This window comes from Pleurodeles waltl, chromosome 5, assembly GCF_031143425.1.
Source record: "Pleurodeles waltl isolate 20211129_DDA chromosome 5, aPleWal1.hap1.20221129, whole genome shotgun sequence".
Lineage (NCBI taxonomy): Eukaryota > Metazoa > Chordata > Amphibia > Caudata > Salamandridae > Pleurodeles > Pleurodeles waltl.
Window position 1 is genome coordinate 1855615658 of NC_090444.1, and position 6744 is coordinate 1855622401.

General features: G+C 51.5%; 1 long non-coding RNA gene across 2 annotated transcripts in view; it reads left to right on the forward strand.

Annotated features, from left to right (window-relative positions):
- The window catches only part of LOC138296877 (uncharacterized), a 217538-nt gene extending 211160 nt beyond the window's left edge, over positions 1-6378 (forward strand). For both annotated transcript variants that reach the window (XR_011203918.1, XR_011203917.1), the window contains exon 4: positions 5699-6378. This is a non-coding gene — a long non-coding RNA (uncharacterized lncRNA). The remainder of the gene's footprint in view (positions 1-5698) is intronic.
- The last annotated feature ends 366 nt before the right edge of the window (positions 6379-6744 follow it).

Here is a 6744-nt window from a genome sequence, read left to right on the forward strand (position 1 = left end):
AGTTCTGTCAAGGGGGCAACAATGGTGCCATATCCCTTGACAAACCTCCTGTAGTACCTGGTGAGGCCTAAGAAGGCTCTCACCTCTGTCTGGGTCTTGGGGGGTGCCCAAGCCCGAATGGCATCAATTTTGGGTTGTAGGGGTGTCACCCGGCCACTCCCTACCTGGTGTCCTAAGTACACCACCGACCCCTGCCCTATCTGGCACTTACTGCCCTTGATAGTGAGGCCTGCGGCTTGCAGTGCCTTCAACACTTCCCAGAGGTGGTGCAGGTGGTCCTCCCAACTGGAGCTGAAAACAGCAATGTCATCAAGATAAGCGGCACTGAAGTTTTCAAGCCCTGCCAGGACCTGATTGACCAACCTCTGGAAGGTGGCAGGGGCGTTCTTCAACCCGAAGGGCATGACACGGAACTGGAAGTGTCCCTCTGGTGTTGAGAACGCTGACCTCTCCTTGGCCCCTTCAGTTAGGGCAATCTGCCAGTACCCAGACGTTAAATCAAACGTGCTGAGGAACTTGGCTGCCCCCAACCGGTCTATGAGCTCATCAGTTCTGGGGATGGGGTGGGCGTCTGTTTTGGTGTCGGTATTGAGCCCCCGATAGTCCACACAGAACCGAAGTTCTGGTGTGGCACCAGGTGCAGCAGGCTTGGGTACCAGAACCACTGGACTGGACCAAGGGCTGCTGGAGCGCTCTATCACCCCTAGAGCCAACATCTTGGAAACCTCCTCCTTGATGCTGGCCTTCACTCTGTCAGCCAACCTGTAAACCTTGTTTTTCACAGGCAGGCTGTCCCCAGTGTCCACATCATGCATGCATAGATGGGTGACCCCTGGAGTGAGTGAGAACAGAGTGCAAAGTGTTCCAGTAACTGGCAACACTCACTCTGCTGTTCTAGAGTCAGAAAAGGGGAGAGGACCACGCCTTCTACTGACCCATCCTGCTCCTTGCTAGACAGGAGGTCAGGGAGAGGTTCACTCTCCTCTTCTGTCCCATCATCTGTAGCCAGAAGCATGGTTAACTCGGACCTCTCAAAGTGAGGTTTGAGGCGGTTCACATGTAGAACCCTTAAGGGGTTCCTAGGAGTCTGCAAGTCCACCAAGTAGGTGACGTCACTCTTGCGCTCCTTCACCTCAAATGGCCCTGACCACCTGTCTTGTAGAGCACAAGGCTCTACGGGGGCCATGACCCACACTTTTTGGCCAGGCTGAAACTCAACCAGAGTGGTATTCTGGTCGTACCAGCGTTTCATGTCCTCCTGGCTTGCCTCAAGGTTCTCTTGTGCGAGCTTCCTGAAGCGGGCGGTCTGGTTTCGGAAGGCAGCATGTAACTAAATACATCCTGGGGTGGCTTCCTAGCAGCTTGCTCCCAGCCCTCTTTCACCAGACTCAAAGGTCCTCTGACCGGGTGCCCATACAACAGTTCAAAGGGGCTAAAGCCAACCCCCTTCTGTGGTACTTCCCGGTAGGCAAAGAGAAGGCATGTTAATAGGACATCCCACTTACGCCTCATGGAGTCTGACAGACCTCCAATCATGCCTTTCAGGGTTCGGTTGAATCTCTCAACCAACCCATTACTTTGGGGGTGGTAAGGGGTGGTGAATTTGTAGTTCACTCCACATTCCTTCCACATGGCCTTTATGTACATGGACATAAAGTTGGTACCCCGGTCAGATACCACCTCCTTGGGGAAACCCACTCGGGTAAAGATCCCCATCAGTGCCCTGGCCACAATGGGCGCTGTCACTGTCCTCAGAGGAATAGCTTCCAGGTACCGGGTGGCATGGTCCACCAAGACCAGGATGAACCTGTTGCCTAGGGCTGTCTTGAGGTTCAGAGGCCTTACTATGTCAATGCCCACCCGCTCAAAAGGGGTGCTCACGACAGGAAAGGGTTGGAGGGGGGGCCTTACATTTCCCTCGACTTTTGCCGCTTGCTTGGCAAGTCTGACAGGATCTGCAGAATGCATCAGAATGTTTTCTCATCTGGGGCCAATGAAAGTGGGTGACAAGCCTGTCAAAGGTCTTGCCTTGCCCCAAATGTCCTGCCAGAGGCACATCATGAGCCAAACCCAGTAGGAAGGCTCTGAAGCGCTGGGGTACCACCAGCCCACGGGCTGCCCCAGGTTCAGCAACCTTAGGCTCGCTGTACAGGAGATCATTGTCCCAGTATATCAGGTGATCCTTGGGCTCAGCACCAGCTGCCTGGTCTTCGGCCTGCTGCCTAAGACCCATGAAAGTAGGGCACACCTTCTGCTCTGTGCAGAACTTCTCCCTGGTGGGACTCCCCTCTTGCTGCCAATGGGTCCGCTCAGGTAGGTCTCCTAGTTCAGCCACTTGTTCCCCTGTAGATGCCGGGGCTTTCCCCTCGAGGTCAGCCTCCTCCCGGACCGTGAGAACTTCTGGGGCAGGTTTCTCACACCCCTTGACCTTTCTCGTGGCAGTCACCTGGGCCACTGTTTCAGGCTCCAGGTCTGTCTGATCACCCTGATTGGCTGCCATGGACCGAGTGGTCACGCATGCCCACTCTGGCAACCCCAACATCCCCAAGTGCGACCTGAGCTCCACCTCCTTCCAGGCGGAAGTCTCCAGGTCGTTGCCCAGCAGACAGTCAACTGGCATGGTGGGACTCACAGCTACCCTCAAGGAACCTGAGATCCCTCCCCACTCAAAGGGAACCTGGGCCACCTTACATTGGCGCTCTGAGCTGTCCACTGCAACTACTTGGTGGAATACACCAGGGACTATGTGCTCTTCAGACACCAGGTGACACCGGACCGTGGTCACACTGGCTCCAGTATCTCTGAGAGCCTCTGCCCATTGATGGTCACCTACTGCCTGTATTTTTTAATGTTATCAGGCATTAGGTTTCTCTGGACCATCTCACCGTCCCCTAGTGAGACAAGGGTCATTTCTGTGGGATCCCCACACCCCCCTGGGACCACCTCTTCCCCAAGCACTACACTGGCCAATCCCTTGGTCTGCCCACCGCTGGGTGGTGGTGTCCACTTGGGACACTTGGGATCTCCCTTCATGTGACCCTCCTGGTCACAAGCAAAGCACTTATGGTGCCCTGCCTCTGCAGGCTTTCCTGCAGAGGCCCATGGTTTCTTATCTCCTGGGGGGTGGGATTTCTTACCCGGGTTACTAGATTGGGGCCCTTTGGAAGACTCCTTTTGTTTACCCTTGTCCCCCCCACTCTGCTGCTGGGAACCCTGCCCACCTTTAGCATAATCTCCCCCATATACCTTTTTGTGGACTCTGGTACTCACCCAGCGGTCCGCCTCCATAGCAAGCTTCCTGGGGTCAGTCAGCCTGCTATCAGTCAAGTGCTGGCGCAGCTCTGTAAAACACAGACTAGACAAGTGCTCCCACGCAATTAAGTTGTACAGCCCCTGAAAATCTGTCACATTACTGCCCTTCACCCAACCATCCAGTGCTCTGCAAAACAAAATATACACACTCTAACCAGGTCTGGGACTCAGTTTTCTTACTCTGCCTAAACTGATCCCTGTACTTGTCAGGAGTGAGACCATACCGAGTGAGAAGGGCCTCCTTCATGTCAGCGTAGGTGAGGTTGTACCCCTTACCCAAAGCTAGCAAAGTGTCCCTCCCCTCCTCTGTGAAGTGGTTCCACAATCCTGCTCCCCAATTCTTCTCAGGGACCCCATTCATGTGGATGGATGCCTCATATCCCTGAAACCACCTCTGTATGTCATCTCCCTTCTTGTACTCTCTCCCTACGTTTTTAGGAATGTGCACAGTTCTGTCTGACTGCACTGAGGAATTGCTGCCACCATCCTGGCTGGACCTGCTCCTCACATCCAGCTCTTTCACTTTAAGCTCATGGTCCAAAAGCATCTTTCTTTCCTCCATGGCTCGCTGCTCCCTCTGAGCCTCCATTTTTAATCTCTCCAACTCAATCTGGTGCCTCCTGGCTTCTCTCCTGTCCTCCAGCTCCTCTGGAGTCAGTCCTTTTGATCCACCACTGCTGCTTGGCACAGGGGGTAACTCCCCCCTGGCAGCTCCTGCACCCTCAGTGCATCTTCCCTAGAATTTGTGTCAGCAGACTCTCCATTTGGATCCTCAGACTGTCCACTGTCAGTTCTGGCTGCTACCCAGGTCCTCAGCGCCTTCTGTAGCTCCTCCTTTTTGGTGAGGCCTCTGATCTGAACTTTGAGGTTTTTACAAACTGCCTTCAGTTCCTTCATGGAATAGGTTTCCAACCTATCCTCCTCAAAAACCACATCCTGGGATGCAACTGAAGATGCTCTTGATTGAGACATGATGTCGTTGGGGTTCACTTGAACTCAAGATCAAAAATAGTTCAAAGAGAAGGAAATCAAAAACAAAAAAAATGGTATGTGGCACATAATGGTCTGCGCTATGGTAGTAGTGTACCCCAATCACTGTAGGTCAAGTGCAAATGCAAGTCCTATCCTCACCGCTGACAACCAATGTTAGAAATGGGGTCTCCAGTTGGCAGTGGGTTTGCACCCTGTCCAAGTAGGGACCCTCACTCTAGTCAGGATAAGGGAGATACCTGCTCAGATAACCCCTGCTCACCCCCTTGGTAGCTTGGCATGAGCAGTCAGGCTTATCTCAGAAGCAATGTGTAAAGCATTTGCACATAACACACAGTAATAAGTGAAAACACTACAAAAGGACACCACACCAGTTTTAGAAAAATAGCCAATATTTATCTATATAAAACAAGACCAAATACGATAAAAATCCAACATATAGTAATAAAAATATGAATTCTGCAAGATGTACTTAACAATAGAGTTCCTTGAAGTCGATAACTCCACCTGGGGCTATCACGGCGTCGTGAACAACAAAACCAAAAGTTCAGGCTGGCCTCGGCGTTGTAGGCCAGCTGCGGTGTCGGGAAGACCCACAAACAGTACCTTGGATTCGCAGGGCGTCGTGACCCTCGCGGTGAGCTCCGGAGAGCGGCGTCGCCGGCGTCGGTTCCAGGTGGATCGGGGCTGCGGCGCGGGACGGGACGGTGCTTCGTGCTCCTCACGAGCGGTGTCCACAGGCCACGGTGCAGGCAGCGGCGCCGGTGTCAGCAGGAGCGACGTCGTCGGGGATGGCCAGGCTGCGGTGTGAGCAGGTGACGCCGGAGTGCGGGGCCCTCAGGTCGCGGTGCGAGCAGCAGCTCGGTGAAATCGTCCGATGACGGTGTCAGTGAGACCAGGGTCGCGGTGCGAAGTGGGGCAATGCAACTCCGTGCGGCGTCGGCAGGTCACGGTGCAGGCCAGTGGGGTCGTTGGCGGCGTCGCAGTGGTTTCTCTTCTTGAACAGCACAAAACACACAGTTCCCAGTGCTGCAGGTCGAGGAAACTGAAGTCTTTGGTGTCCCTGAGACTTCCAACAGTTCTAGTTTACTGAGCTAACTATAACTTGGACCCCGCCATGTACTGCTTATGATGTCACATATTGCATCACTCATGACATGGTCAGTGACATCACTGTTTAATCTCAAATGACATCATTGATGACATTGCTGATGACATCATACAATTTTTGTGACACTGACCAATAGTGTTTTGGCCTTGAAATAATCCTGCACACAACAGATGTCGACAATGTTCTATTTACCTTAATGGGATCACCCAGCGGCTCACATGTTGAGCTCAGGTTGTGTGTGGCTGTGCCTTGAAAGGAGTAACGCTTCCTTGTATTTACTTATAGCCTCAAAGCTGGAGCAGAAAATACCAGAATCCAGTCCAGAGGCTGGAAACAAAGACACAGCCCAGTCTGCCAGGCACGAGGCGAAGGTTCTGGTCCCCGGATTACTGGACATGTCCTGCACTGGTCCTGATCAATTCAAAGCAAGCATGGGCCGTAAGGGGGTCTGCTGTGCCAGCCAGGAGAAGGGTACACTGCAACGCCAAGCACGGTGGCCCCCTCAGCCTCTGAGTGAACAGATACTCTGTGTGTGCTAAAGCATGTGTAGTGGGTCTGTTTGCACCAGGGTTCTCCAAACTTTTCAGGATGGGGGTCACATTGTATCTTTCACAAATATTCGCAGAACGGTAAAAAACAGTTTTATGAATGAATGAATGAAATTTAAATGAATGAATAAGGTTTATTTGGATCTTTTCTGTAATCAGCATGATATGATTCTGAACAAAAGAGAAATGTGACAATTACAAAGAAACAATGTTGTACTTAAACTGAGACATGGTATATACTGAGTAAAAATGACAAATGTTAGACAAATCTCTGGCAAAATAATCAATTACTTAACTGTAGATAAGGAAAGCAGGCTATTCATTAATTCATTCATTTTTAATACTGAAAATTCACAAATTTACATAAAAGAGAATTTGTCCAATTTTGTAGCACACAGTAAAAAACAAAAAAACACAGTCCAAGGTAAAACTTCAGTAAAATAAAGATATTCAGAATAAACTTGAGCCTTTAATAAATGTCTAGCAAAACAAAGTTAAAATTGGCAGCTTTCTACACAATTCTGGCAATAGGGGTTTTCTGTAGCGTGGTCTATCTGCATGACTCTACGAGAACAAGTAACATTCTGTCAATCATACGCAGCAGCACGCTGTAACCCCGCCTTTGTCCAACTCATCACAGGGTGGAGTGGGGTCAGCGACGCTTGCTGAACCCACCCCACCCTGTGACGACTTGGAAGAGGGTGGGTGTTTCACACTTGCTTGCTTGACAAGCGGCCTCGGAAAATACGCCCACGTTTGGTACAAATGTAACGCTGCTGTGAT